Genomic DNA, 15253 nt, shown 5'->3' with positions numbered 1-15253 from the left:
TGTATGCCTCAGTGTAAATTTTTCCTTTATCCTCTGATCTGTATGTCCTTGTTTATTGTAGGAGCGAGATTCCCCAGCTAGGGACAAAGACTCTGGAGGCAGACAGGACACAGGCACGGAATGGACTTTAATTCAAGCAAAACCTGCTTAATGCTGGGAGAATACCAAAGGATCTTCCTCGAAACTGGCTTTGACATGAGAAGACAATCGTTCCCCTAATCTTTAGCTCAGCTCAGAAGGCAAATCAATGACACACTTCGATTTTACTTTAAAAAGACAGTATTTTTATACGTTCTGTGTTGCAATGATCGTACACAACTTTGTCAGTGTCCCCTCCACTCCCCTTCTGCAGGACTAATCTTGTAAAACAATTGACCAATGATGGACACTCACATGGACAGCCCGAGGTTCTTATTTGTTTCGGATGTTTAACGATTTTTGTTATATCTAGTCCTTAAGACCTTTCTATAATGCATTCCAAAGTTTGTTGCTCAACTCTTTTTAGTCATACTCCTCGTGGTTTATCTTGATGGGATGCATGAATTCTATTCTCCAATGGGCAGGCTATCTCTTATCAAATTCCGTGATCACAGTTTACATTAAAAAGTTGATTCTGTTACAAAATGCATATTATTATTATTATTATTATTATTATTATTATTATTATTTCTACTGTTTACCCTTTTCTTATCGAATTAGACAAAACATGCCAGGCATGTCTTTAAGGTTTTATAATTACTTTGAAATCTGTGTCCATGATTATTTCCCAAATATTTAACTAGAACTTATTACTGTTGTAAATAGTTTCAATGGCGCAGCTAGCTTCTGAAAGATAACTTGAGTAGCTGTTTTTGTGGGTGAAAACAATCCTTACTGAGATCAGAATAAGTATTCTTTTGTAGTGATTCTTCAAAGTGTTTGTGCTACAATTTCATTATTTCATCCGAGTTCTGTTACAAATCATTTTTTTTAAAGAACCTTATAACTATGTTGGCATGTTTCAGAATCTTGCAAATCAGATTATCATTTCTTTTGCCTTGGAATAATTGTCTTCTCAAAGGCCGTTTTTCACTAATGCTGAAACAATCTATTTTAATTTCTGGCTATTTTGTGGCTCTTCAAAAACAGACAGTTGAAGTAGACGTTTAAATTTCGGCCACTCCATGTCTCTAAAAAAGGCAGCTACAACTCTCACTATGATCTGCCAGAACTGTGTATAAACAAGGAGTTTCACTCTACTTAGATACATGCGACAATGAATCCTATCAAATCAAATGAAACCAAATCATATGATCGAGAGAGAGAAATTGTCACAAGGTCAATACACTCAGATGAAACATTTGCAGCCTGCCACATCTAGCCAAAAATCGTGATAGACGATTAAACAACTAACATGTGTAGTGCACTCCACAATTGTTCCCATTCGATCAATGGATCAGCTCTGCACATCACTGTAAAAAAAACAAAGAATTACTGTCTGTGCCATCTTCGGCCAGGGGTGTTGAGTCGATGATTCAACGCACCGTCATCATGATGCTCACAGAATCACAGATGCCAGTTTTCAACCAATTCGATTCGCTGCATGTGACATGGAGAAACAGCTGAACATAGTAGATACAGCAAAGGCAATGGGCCCTGACCCCATTCCTGCAAAATGACTGAAGACTAGTGCTGCTCAACAAGCCGTGTCCCTGGGGAAACTGTTTCCTTCCAGCTCTAACTCTGATGTCTCCCTGGCAATGTGGAAAATGACTCAGCTATGTCCAGTTCCTAAACGGGGAATAATTACAATCTGACTAATTACAACTCCCTCAGTCTCATCACGATAGTCAAATTGAGAGTTCTTTTTGACGGAGCTGTCAAGCAGCACAGACATAACTTGCTCAGTCTGGTTTCCAATAGGTCCCCGTGTGGAGAGGATGCTGTTTTGGAAAAGTCACTGGATTAATAATCCAGAGCAGGCCAATGCTCTGGCAGCTGGTGGAAGTTACAAACAATTAATAAAATATCGAGATATCAAATCTGGTGTTAGTAACTGTGACCTTGAAGTCAATGTCGATTGCAAACACCACTTTGCTTTTCCAATGTACTTTCAGGAAGTGAATCTCCCGTGCTTTCCTGGTCTGCCTAAATGTGACACCAGACACACAGACATGTGATAAACTTTTCAATGGTCTCTGAAAAGGCCAGGCAAGACACTCTATTGTATCAAACTACTCCGAGGTCTTAAAGGATACAACCGGACAGAACCCCGAGCCCCAGCCTCAGCATGGAAAATGGAACGGGAAACACAGTCCTGTTGAGCCTGCAGAGACCCCCTTCCTAGCATCTGCGAATTTGTGACAACATTTACAGAGCTTTCCCACAGACCGCACAGAAACATCGGGAATGGAATAGGCCATAGAGCACATTGATCCTGCCCCACTCTAGTTAATGTCTGAACATCTCCTCAATGCACTTTCCCCACACACTGTACACATCCCTTAATGTGATTAACCTTGTGAAGCGATAAAATCGGAACTGCGGTAGTCGCTTTGGTCTGTCGAGTTTGCTATCCAATTCAATATAATGATGGCTGACTCGTTATTTCTACACAATACTCCACACCCTTATTCCTGGACTCAAGTCCCCCTGAAATTAGGGTCAGCACCCCATTTATCTTACTAACTGCTTTCTGTTCCTGCAGTATTGCTTTCAGTGACTGGTGTACAGGGATACCCCAGATCCTTTTCAATGTTACAGCTTCCCACTTGGTGGGTCAGTGTAAACTGGTCAGCGTGCCAATGTATTTCCAGTGTTGTTTTCTGTCTTCAGAACTCTCTGCCCTCAGAGGTCTGTCCAAACAATAAAAAAGAAAACTGCAGTTCCCTTTATAGATCGACATTTCTAAACCACTCGCTTTTTAAATGGTTGGCTGGCATTTTAGTGTTTCCCAAAAAAGAAGACAACATCACACCTATCCACATTAGTGGGCGGCACGGTGGCACAGTGCTGCCTCACAGCGCCTGAGACCCGGGTTCAATTCCTGACTCAGGCGACTGACTGTGTGGAGTTTGCACGTTCACCCCGCGTCTGCGTGGGTTTCCTCCGGGTGCTCCGCTTTCCTCCCACAGTCCAAAGATGTGCGGGTCAGGTGAATTGGCCATGCTAAATTGCCCGTAGTGTTAGGTAAGGGGTAAATGTAAGGGTATGGGTGGGTTTCGCTTCGGCGGGTCGGTGTGGACTTGTTGGGCCGAAGGGCCTGTTTCCACACTGTAAATCTAATCTAATCTAATCACACAGCTCTTCATCTGTCACATATTTACTCATTCACTCCATTTGTTTCAATCACCTTGAAGTCTTTTTCACATTCTCTTCACTTTTCAAAATCTTAGATCCGTCAGCAGACTTGGAAACTTTGTATTTGATTCCCTCAACTAGATGTTTGAGATGTATTGTGAATATCTGGCGCCCCGGCACCAATCATTGCTGTGCCTCACGAGCCTTCCAAACTGTAAACCATCCCATTATTCCTACTCATTGTTTCCTGTCAACACTCCCACTTTAACACCATGTTCATATATTACCCCCCCTTATCCCATGTGCTTTTACTTTGCGCACTAGGCTTGGGACTCTATTAAAAGTCTTGCTGAAAATCTAAGTTCAGTGCCTCTATTGTCTTTTTTTGTCTGTAATTAATCTACCAGTGCGTTTCTCAAATATTTTTCCCATTTCATCAATATGCGTTGATTATTATCTATGCCCATTATTTTCAGTTCCAATTATTTCACCAAATTAGTTGATTTACTAATTTCATTCAATATCATTTTCTCATCACACTCAGGTTTTCTCCTATTGATGGGAAGGCTTTGTTTATGTATTTTACTGTGAAGACAGAAGTGAGGTAGTTGTGTCATGTTTCTCTGTTCTCCATTCTCCATTTCCTGTTTTTAGACTGTAAGGAAGCTGTCACTTTGACTAAAAAGAACAGCTGTTGTCTATTTCCACTGTCCATGCCCCTTGTAATATTAAACCTGAATTACTTACCCACTCAACTTCCTCTGCTCCAAAATAAATAACTCAAGCTTATCCAGCCTCTCTCCACAGCTCATCTGCTCCATCCCAGGGAACATCCTGGTGACTCTCCTCTGCACCTCATCCAGTGCAATCACATCCTTCCTGTAATGTGGCTCCCAGAACTGCACACAATATTTCATTTGGCCTCACCAAAGTGCCATATAGAATTCGTATAATCTTTGGGTCAATGAATAAACGCTTTATCTACAGCCATGCTGAACTCATCAATTATCATATCCAGTCACATTCAGAAATGTGTGGAGAGGCACCCTCTGCACTTCCTAGTGTGGTGCCATTCTTTGAGTATTCCCCTAAATGGTTCCTTCTTCCAAAGTGTATCACCTCATATTTATCAGGGTTGCATTCCATCTGCCATTGATCTGAACATCTGACCATTCCATCTGTATCTTCTTGTAACATAAGACCTTCGTTGTCACTGTCAACCATCCGGCCAATCTTTGTTTCAAACACAATCTTACTTATCACACTCCCCCTACCCAATTCACATTCACATCAATTATGAATACTACAAATAATAAGGGACACAGAACTGATCTCTGTGGTACACCAGGGGGAATTTGGGCTCCAGTCACAAAAACAGCCTTCTACCATGAAGTTGAGTTTGGATACAACTTGGCAAGTCACTAATAGGCCCTACATGTTCTTTGGTTGTTCTGTTCCACTTGATATACGTTAGGAATATCTGGGGATTCTCCTTAAGCTTGCCCTTCCAGCAGTCTTCCATCCCTCTGTGTTAGTCAGTCCCCTCTAAGGGAAGAATTTCCTCCTTATTGCGGTCTTAAATGGCATATCCCATATCCTGTCATTATTTGCCTTAAATATAAAGTAGACAGCAAGAGAAACATCCTATTTATTTCCACCTCATTACATGTATCATCGATTTTTGAAATTTCAATGCGATCACCTCTCATGCTTTGAAACTGGAGAGTTCGCAAGAAAAATCTCCCCATCAGAAAATCTTGTCATCTGAGTAATTAATCTGGAGAATATTCATTGCACGTCCTCTGTGACCAGTGTACTCTTTCTTAGATCAGGTCACCAACACTGCACTCAATATCTCAGGGACACTCTCACCAACACTTTATGCAACTGTTTCATGATGTCTTTACCTCTATATTCCGATTCCCTTAAACAAAGTCGAACCTAACTTTAACTTTCCTTTTACACGTATTCCTTTAATTACCATTCAAACTAATTGCATTTACGATCTCACTCTGTGAGTTATAGAGTCATAGAGATGTACCTTATGAAAAATGACCTTTTAGTCCAATCCGTCCATGTCTAGCAGAAATCCCAACCCAATCTAGTTCCACCTGCCCGGACCCGGCTATATCCCCGCAAATCCTTCCTATTCATATATCCATCCAAATGTCTTTAAAATGCAGCAATTGTAACAGCCTCCATCACATCCTCTGGCAGCTCATTCCATACACGTAACACTGTCTGTGTGAAAATGTTGCCCCTTAGGTCTCTCTTACATTTAGATCAGATTGCCTACAGTGTGGAAACAAATCCACACTGATCCGCTGAAGCGCAACCCACCCAGACCCATTCGCCTTCACCTAACTCTCTGGGAAAATTAGCATTTCCAATTTACCTAACTTGCACATTTTTTGATTCTGGGAGGACACACACGAAGAAAATGTGCAAATTCTACACAGAGAGTCGCCTGTGGCGGGAGTTCTGAGGAAGCAGTGCTAACCACTGTGCCATCGTGCTGCCCAACATCTTTCTCCTCTCATCCTAAACCTATGCCGTTTAGGTCTGGACTCCCGGAATCCAGGGAAAAAAAAACTTTGTCTATTTACCCTGTTCATGCCCCTCATAATTTTGTACATCTCTATAAGGTCACCCCTCAGCTTCCGACGCCCAAGGGAAACCAGTCCCAGCCTGTACAGCCTCTCTCTATTGCTCTAATCCTCCCACCCTGGCAACATTCTTGTAAATCTTTCCTGAACCCTTTCAAGTTTCACAACATATTTCCGAATGGAAGGAGACCAGAATTTCACGCAATATTCCAACAGTGGCCTAAACAGTGTCCCGTACAGCCGCAACATGACCTCACAACTCCAATACACAATACTCTGATCAATAAAGGAAAGCATACCAAACGCCTTCTTCACTATCCTATCTAACTGCGACTCCAATTTCAAAGAGCTATGAACCTGCACTCCAAGGTCTCTTTTTTCAGCAACACTGTCTTGGATCTTACTATTAAATGGTATAAGTCCTGCTAATATTTGCTTTCCCAAAATGCAGCATCTCACATTAATCTGAATCAAACTCCATCTGCTACTTCTCAGCCCATTGGCCCATCTGGTCAAGATCCTGTTGTAATCTGACGTAACCCTCGTCGCTAAAAACTCCACCTCCAATTTTGGTGCCATCTGCAAAGTTACGAACTGGACCTCTTACGCTCGCATCGAAATGATTTATGTAAATGACAAAAAAGAGGACCCAGCACTGATCCTTGGGTACTCCACTTGTCACAGGCCTCCAGTCTGAAAAACAATCCTCCACCTCCACCGTCTGTCTTCAAACTTTGAGTCAGTTCTGTGTCCAATTGGATAGTTGTTCCTGTATTCTGTGAGGACTAAATTTGCTAACCAGTCTTCCATGGAGAATCTTGTCGAACGCGTTACTGAAGTCCACATAGATCACATCTACTGCTCTTCCCTCTCAATCCTCTTCGTTACATCTTCATAAAGCTCAATCAAGTTTGTGAGATATGATTTCCCACGCACAAAGCCATATTGACAATCCCTAATCAGTCTTTGTCTTTCCAAATAAATGTACTCCTGTCCCTCAGGATTCCCTCCAACAACTTGCCCACCACTGACGTCAGGCTCACTGGCCTATAGTTCCCTGGCTTGTCCATACCACCCTTCTTAAACATTGGCACATTTGCCAAACTCCAGTCTTCTGTCCTGTGACTATCAACGGTACAAATGTCTCAGCAAGAAGCCCAGCAAATCATTTATCTAGCTTACCACAGAGTACTAGGGTACACCTATTCAGGTCCTGGGGCTTTATCCACCTTTACCTGTTTCAAGACATCCAGCATTTCCTCCTCTGTAATATGGACACTTTTCAACGTGTAATCATCTGTTTCCTGATATTCTATTTCGTCCATATTCGTTTCCACAGTAAATACTGATGCAAAATAGTCGTTTAGTATCTCCCCTATTTTCGGTGGGGCCGCCTTGCTTATCTTTGAGGGGCCATATTCTCTCCCTAGTTGTGATTTTGTCATTAATGTATTTGTAAAAACCCTTTGGATTCTCCTTAATTCTACTTGCTAAAGCTATCTCATGTCCCTTTTGTGCCCTCCTGATTTCCTTCCTACTGCCTTTATACTCTTCTAAGGATTTGCTCGATCTATCCTCTCGATACCTGACATATGCTTCCTTCTTTTAGTCATCCAGCATTCCCTATATCTACCAGACTTTCCTTTCATCCTAACAGAAAAATACTTTCTCTAAATTCTTGTTATCTCATTTCTGAAGGCTTCCCATTTTCCAGCCGTCCGTTTACCTGTGAATATCTGCCCCCAACCAGATTTTGAAAGTTCTTGTCTAATACCGTCAAAATTGGCCTTTCTCCAACTTAGAGCTTCAACTTGTAGATCTGGTCTATCCTTTTCCATAATTATTTTAAATCTAACAGAATTATGATCGCTGGCCCCAAGGTGCTCCCCCACACACACCTCACTCACCTGTCTTGCCTTATTTCCCTCGGGAGGGTCAAGTTTTGCACCTTCTTTAGTACGTTCATCCACATACTGAATCAGAAATTTTTCCTGTACACACTTAACAAATTGCTCTCCATCTAGCCCCTTAATGCTATGGCAGGTCCAGTCTATGTTTGGAAAGGTAAACTCTCTGACCATAAGCACCCTACTTTCTTACAGATATCTGAGATCACCTTACAAGTTTGTGTCTCAATTTCCCTCTAACTATTAGGGGGTCAATGATACAATCCCAATAAGGAAATCATCCCGGTCTTATTTCTCAGTTCGACTCAAATAACTTCCCTGGATGTATTTCCAGGAGTATCCTTCCTCAGTACAGCTGTAATGCTATCCCTAATCAAAAATGCCACTCCCCCACCTCTCCTGCTTTCCTTTCTATCTTTCCTATAGCATTTGTATCCTGGAACATTTAGTTGCCAGTCCTGCCCATCCCTGAGCCATGTTTCTATAATTGCTATGATATCTCAGTCCCATGTTCCTAACCATGCCCAGAGTTAATCTGCCTTCCCTGTTAGGACCCTTTGCATTGAAATAATGCAGTTTACTTTATTAGTCCTACCTTGTCCCTGCCTGCCCCGACTGTTGGACTCGTTTTTGTTTTCAGTTGTACCAATCTCCGATTGATCTATTTCCTCACTATCTCCCTGGTCCCCTCCCCCACCCCTTACTGGAGTAAAACCCTCCCGAGCAGCTCTAGAAAATCTCCCTGTAACTATATTTGTTCCCTTCCAATTTAGGTGCAATCCGAATTCTGGAATAGGTCCCTTCTACCCCAAAAGAGATTCCAATGATCAAAAAATGTGAATCCTTCCCTCATACATCAGCTCCACAGCCATACATTCATCTACTCTATCCTCCTATGCCTGATCTCACTTGCTTGTAGTGCCGGAAGTAATCCAGATATTACTACTCTCGAGAACCTCATTTTTAAGTTTCTGCCTAACACCCTGCAATCTCCGTCCAGAATCTCAAACTTTTCCCTTCCTATGTCATTGGTTCCAATGTGGACAATGACCTGTCGCTGGCCCCTCTCCCCGGTGAGAATATTCTGCATCCATTCTGAGAAATCCTTGATCCAGGCACCAGGGAAGCAACAAACCATTCTGCTTTTTCTCTGCTGGCCACAGAAACGTCAGTCTGTACCTCAGACAAGGGAGAGCCCTAACACAATTGACCTCGTGGAATCTGACGTACTCCTTGTTGCTTTAGACCCAGTCTCAATAGCAGAAACTTGCCTGTTCGTGCTACATTCCCCTGTGAATCCAATCCTCCCCCGACATTTTCCAAAACAGCATATTTATTTGAAATGGGGACAGCCCTAGAAGACTCCTGCACTAGCTGCTTACCTCTTTTATGTTTCTTGGAGTTAACCCATCTATGTGACTGCATCTGAGACTTTCTCCCCTTCCTATAACTGCCATCCATCACATTTTGTTGCTGTTACAAATTCTTCATTGTCTCTAACTGTCTCTCCAACCGATCCATTCGATCTGAAAGGATTCGCAACTAGAAGCATTTATTGCAGATATAATCCCCATAAACCCTTAAATCCTTTTTAAACTCCCACATCTGACAAGAAGCGCATATGATTCTACTAAGGCCATTTGTGCTCCTTCACAATCTGCAGACCCAGAAAAACAAAACTGTCTTATTTCTCTGCAAAACACTGCCTAGGTTAAATTACTATTTATGGCTTATATTTTAAGATTAATCAAGAGATATATCTCAAAAAAAATATAATTAAGGAAGAACCCACTATACTCACTTCTGCAGACTTTCTGTAGGACACAGTTAAAATAATTCACTTATCTGCCTGGGGACATTGTCCAAACAGTTCCTCCAAACCAGTTCTAAATTTAACTGTTAATTTTACTAGATGCACTCTGATATCCAGCGATACATGAATTCAAACTGCAAAGGCAGTAACTGCGCAGGTACACTGTCCTGTCAGTTTCTTCCCCTCACCATGTGCTTCCTCTGTCTTTTCCTTTCCCTCTTGAAACTGTTGTTGCTTTGACTTTTTTCCCCAAAGTTCCAAAACAATGCAACGGCATACAAAGCAGAAAGTTCTGATCCTGGAATTCTAGGAAATCACCTTCAACACCTAAAATACCTCAAAAAAGGAGCAGCTGTTACAGCCAGAAATATTTCCCGCCAAGACTTCTGAAAATCCAACTACACTACTTCCACTGGTTGTCCGTGGTCTATGCTGCAAGAAATAACTCTTAGTTCCAAAGTTTGTCAGGCATGATTTCTCTGTCAGAAATGCATTGTGATACTCTGCAACTTTGCTGTTCATTTCGAAGTACCCAATATCACTTCTTATATAATGGATTCTAACTGTTTCCTTACATATGTCAAATTAATTGGTCTGCAGTTCTCCATAGTATTTCTTCTTCCCTGTGTACATGGATGGATCATGTTTACTAGCTTCCAGTTATCAACAAGGGCTTATTGTCTTTACAGGATCTACAGTAAAATAAAACACAGTCATCGACAGTTGAATTAATATGCTGTTTTATTTCTGACATTTTGAAATGAAGTATATCTGGCCCATCAGACTTAACAATGATCAATCTAGCTCCATTTTCAAGTACTGCCTTGTTGCTGATATGAATTGATTTTATGTCTTTAGTTCCACAAGTCCCAGGTGATTGCTTGCTTTACACGGAGATTTCCTGGTGCTTTCTCCCTGAAGACAGATGCAAAGTAGCTGGTTAATTTCTCTGCTATTTCCTTGTTCCCCACAATAATTTCTCCGATACCTTACAAATTTCCATATTTGGCCTTACTTTTGTTTTCTTTGGTACATGGATCGTAGACTTAAGCAGTCTTTGTGTTTCCTGTTTGTTTGTATTCATGTTCTTTTTGATTTCCTTAACACTTCCTTCATCCTTATTTTCAGAAAAGTAAATCTCTCTGTATGTTCAGTTTTGCACAATATCTGGAATTCTTCTGAAGCTGCTTCCTTAGATTTAATGCAATCATTAATTTCTCACGTAAACCATTAATGAGTCACCTTCCCTTTCGTTGGTGTTTGTAACTTAGTGATATGTACGTATTTTTCAGACTTTACAGTATTTCTATCACTAACAGCCAATGTTATATTGTATAAATGTCATATTGTATTTTTATCCAATTCACTTGACCCTCTAGCCTTCGTGCTTCCATGATATTTGTGTGTAATGTTCAAACATTCTATATTGCTTGCAGGCACCGTGTAAAATGCAACATATTCTTGTCACCATTGCCCAATAGCTGCCTCAGAGTACGGTAAGTAATTAGTCCTTCTGACCACACTACACCACGCCAGAAATAACCTTCTCTCTACTTTGGTTCACAACATATTCTTCAAACTACCTCATATACACATGAAAGTGATTTTTCACAGCGTTAGCAATCATTTAATTAACGCGGTTTAGATGCAATTTTAGATCATCCAGTATTACTGCAGCACCCACGATATTTGCATATCTAATTTCCAGAGAGTCAGATGCGCAAAGTTGCACAACAGTTATGGTTTAGATATGTAAGGCACCAATGTTTCTTCCTCCTTGTTGTTTGCAAGATCAATACAAACTGATTCTGAAGAAGCCGTGGGATGTGCTCTGTGGTATTATTAGTGATAGACGTGGAAAAGACATTGGGGAGGCTCATCCTGATGCTGAAATGATCTGAAGACATGTCCATCAATACAGGACAAGCATCAATAACCTTTCTCGCTCGGCCAGGACAAATGTCTCCCTATTCTCTCTACTCCCTCACACTCTCTGTATATCTGTTACAACACCTGCCCCCGAACAAGGCTCTTGCTCCACCAGTCACACTACTGCATGCAACACTCTCTTTCCTTCACTCTCTCTGTCACTGAAACCAAATCGAGATTGAATTTATTGTTTTGCCAACATTGAACCAGTGAGACAATTTGATGCTGGGGACATGAAAATGCAAACATTTTGAAAATTAGGGAGAGAGCAGATACCATCAAGACGGAAGAAGCCTGGGGATCAACCATCTTGCTCCGCAAGAAATTAGGAAATACTCACTAATCATAGATATTTTTTCAGTAAACAGAAATACGACGACCCAGGGAATTCAGCAGCCAGAAGAGTAACATCACAGAGGATGGCAGTGGCTGTGTGGTTTTGAAAGTAAGTTGATGTAATCTTCATAAGTGTCTTATTGAAACAGCATATTGTTAGAGAGTTGGGGGTAGTTGTGGGGGGGTACGTTGTTCAAAGTTGTAAATAGTTTTGTAGAATGTTCACTTTCACAGTTCAAAATAAATTGGCGTTATTTTCTTTAAATAGTGGAATTTGGGAGTTCTCTGTCACTCATATTCTAATAAATTACGAGGTGAGGTGAGCTTTCCTGGGTGTTTGGTTTAATTAACAGAGGCGTTCACCCCCCTGTCTTAACATTTGCAAAGACCAACAGAGAGCAAAAAAAAAAGAAATAAGGAGTGAGAAGGTTAAATATGAGGGTAAGTAAGCCAATCATGTAAAGAAAGACTGTAAGAGCTTCTTTCGATCCATAAAGGCCAAACGAGAGGCAAAAATGAGCGTCTGATCGCTAGATATTGACAAAGGAGACATAGTAATGTGGAACAAGGCATTGAAAAAATAGTTGGTGTCAGACTTCACGGTTGAAAACACGAGTAATATCCCAAATATTGAATAGAGTTAGTTGACAGACCTGAGTAAGGTGGGCATCACCGAGGAGAAGGTGCTGGGAAAACTGAATGACCTGAAGGTAAGTAAATCACCTGGACCAGATGGACTACACTCCAGATTTCTAAGGCAGATAGCTGATGAGACAATGGAGGCGTTGGCAGTGATATTTCAGTAATCTCTTGGATCAGGGAGATTCCCAGAGGACTGGAAAATAGCTAATGTGATACCCCTGTTTAAAAAGTAAAGCAAAAAACTGAAAATTACAGACTGACTAATCTAAACTTGGCTGTGGATAAGATCCTGGAATCCATTGTGAAGGATGAGTTTTCTGAATACTTGGATGTGGACGGTAAAGTAAGACAAAGTTAGCATGGTTTCATCAAAGGGAGGTCATGACTGGAAAATCTACTAGAAAACCTAGAGGACGTAGGATCAGCTTAGAACAAGGAGAACCAATGTATGTCATCCACCTGGACTTGCAGAAGTTCTTTGACAATTTGCCGACAGGAGGCTACTGAGTACGGCAAGGGCCTATGGTGTTAGAGGCAAGGTGCTAGCATGGATAGGAGTTTGGCTGTATGGCACGAAGCAAAGAGTGTCGATAAAAGTGTCCTTCCCAGGATGACAGCCGGTGACAAGTGGTGTTCCATAAGGCTCAGTGTTGGGACCACAACTTTTCACTTTATACAATAATGATCCAGATGAAGGAACGTTTTAAGATGAAACAAAAATAGGTACAGGGACAGGGAGAAGCAGGGAGGCTCAAGAATGATTTGGATCGGTGAGGATAATGGGCAAAGAAATGGTAGCTGGAGCACAAAGTAGGAAATTGTGGGAACCTGCACTTTGTTAGGAAGAATAAAAACATGGACTACCGAGAAAATCCAGAAGTCTGAAGTGCAAAGGGACTTGGGAGTTCTACTCCAGGACTCTCGCAACGTAAACTTGCAGGGTGAGTCACTAGTTAGGAAGTCAAATGCAGTGATGGAATTTATTTTTCTGAAAATGTGTTGCTGGTTAAAGCGCAGCAGGTCAGGCAGCATCCAAGGAACAGGAAATTCGATGTTTCGGCATAAGCCTTTCATCATTCCTGATGAAGGGCTTATGCCCGAAACGTCGAATTTCCTGTTCCTTGGATGCTGCCTGACCTGCTGCGCTTTAACCAGCAACACATTTTCAGCCCTGATCTCCAGCATCTGCAGACCTCACTTTTTACTGACGATATTTATTTGGAAAGGATTTGAATATAAAAGCAGGGACGTACTTCTGAGGCTCTATAAGGCTCTTGTCAGTCCATATTTCGAGTTTTGTGTGTTGTTCTGAGCCCACTATCTCAGGGAAAATGTGCTGACCTTGGAATGGGTTCACAGGAGGTACACGGGAATGGTTCCAGGAATGAAAAGCTTAACATATGAAAACGTTTGAGGACTCTGGGTCTGTTCTGGATGGAGTTCAGAGGTATGTGGGGGGATCTAATTGAACCAGACTGAATACTAAATGGCCTGGACAGTGCGGATGGTGAGAAGACTTCCATTGGTAGGAGACTCTAGTACCCAAGTATACAAGCTTAGAGTAAAATGAAATCCTTTAAGAACGGAGGTAAGGAGGAACGTCTTTAGCCAGAGAGTGGAGAATCTATGGAATTCATTTTCTCAGAAGGCAGTGAAGGTCAGGTCATTGTGTATATTTAAGATAGAGGGAGTTAGCTTCTTGAGTATCAAAGGGATCAAGGGTTACAGGGAGAAAGCAGGAGAACGGTTTTGAGAAACTTGTCAGCCATAATTGAATGGTGGACCAGACTCGATGGGCTGAAGAGCCTAATTTCTGTTTCTATATCCGATGATCTTACGGTCGTAAGCCACAGTCTATTCCACCCTCTCTCTCACTTTGTCCCTTCTGACAGAAAACTTTGAGAGTAAAAAATCCCTGAGTCATCTTTACCAAACTTGAAGCATTCCTGTTGAGGATTCATGGGAATCGTTCCACTATTTGAAGGAAGGGAAATTCTGCCAAATCCAACTGTTCCAGGAAGAAGTCTCAGATCAGCAGCTTGTTTGAGTAGAATAACGTCGGAGACAGAGTATCAGTTGGGACACATTATCTCTTTTCCATTTGAAATGAATTCAACTACAATGAAACTCTGGAAACTTTTTCCCATGATCTTATTGTCTGGTCGAGCAATGACAAAGTGTCTAATGACCCACTCCTGCTCCTCAGTTCTCTGTTCCTATGTTCCATTCAGTCCTTAAAACCACTTGTATAGGAGAACATGGAGACCACTACTCCAAATACCTGGTCTGCAGTATTACAGGATATCATTCAGTCCCTCAACACTGTGTGGTTTGGTGTGGGTTGGAAAATGTGATTGGAAGTCCAAGCTGGATATGTTTGTGGTCTCCCACCTCTTTAAAGTGTGTCTCATCTCTGCAAGTGGTGTTTCATTGGTTGGTCATGTTGTAGACCCGGATTCATGTGAATATCGGGCCCATTTCATTCCCAGAGTTGGCTCACAAAATTATTTTCTCTCACTGTCCTCAACATTCAATAACAACACTTACAGGAAAATTAAAACCATTAACTTTCCAAAGACAGAATATGAGAGCCTGAAAACAGGAGTAGGTAATTTGGATGCTCACGCCATTGTATGCTATCATGACTAACCTACTGTTAGCATTAACTCTTCTTTAATGCGCAATTCTTCACGCCCCTCAGCTGTCTGACAGGTCAAAAATCCATCTACCTCCTCTTTAAA

This window comes from Hemiscyllium ocellatum, chromosome 33 (assembly GCF_020745735.1).
Source record: "Hemiscyllium ocellatum isolate sHemOce1 chromosome 33, sHemOce1.pat.X.cur, whole genome shotgun sequence".
Lineage (NCBI taxonomy): Eukaryota > Metazoa > Chordata > Chondrichthyes > Orectolobiformes > Hemiscylliidae > Hemiscyllium > Hemiscyllium ocellatum.
The sequence above is the reverse complement of the archived record's forward strand: the minus strand, read 5'-3'. Positions refer to the sequence as shown.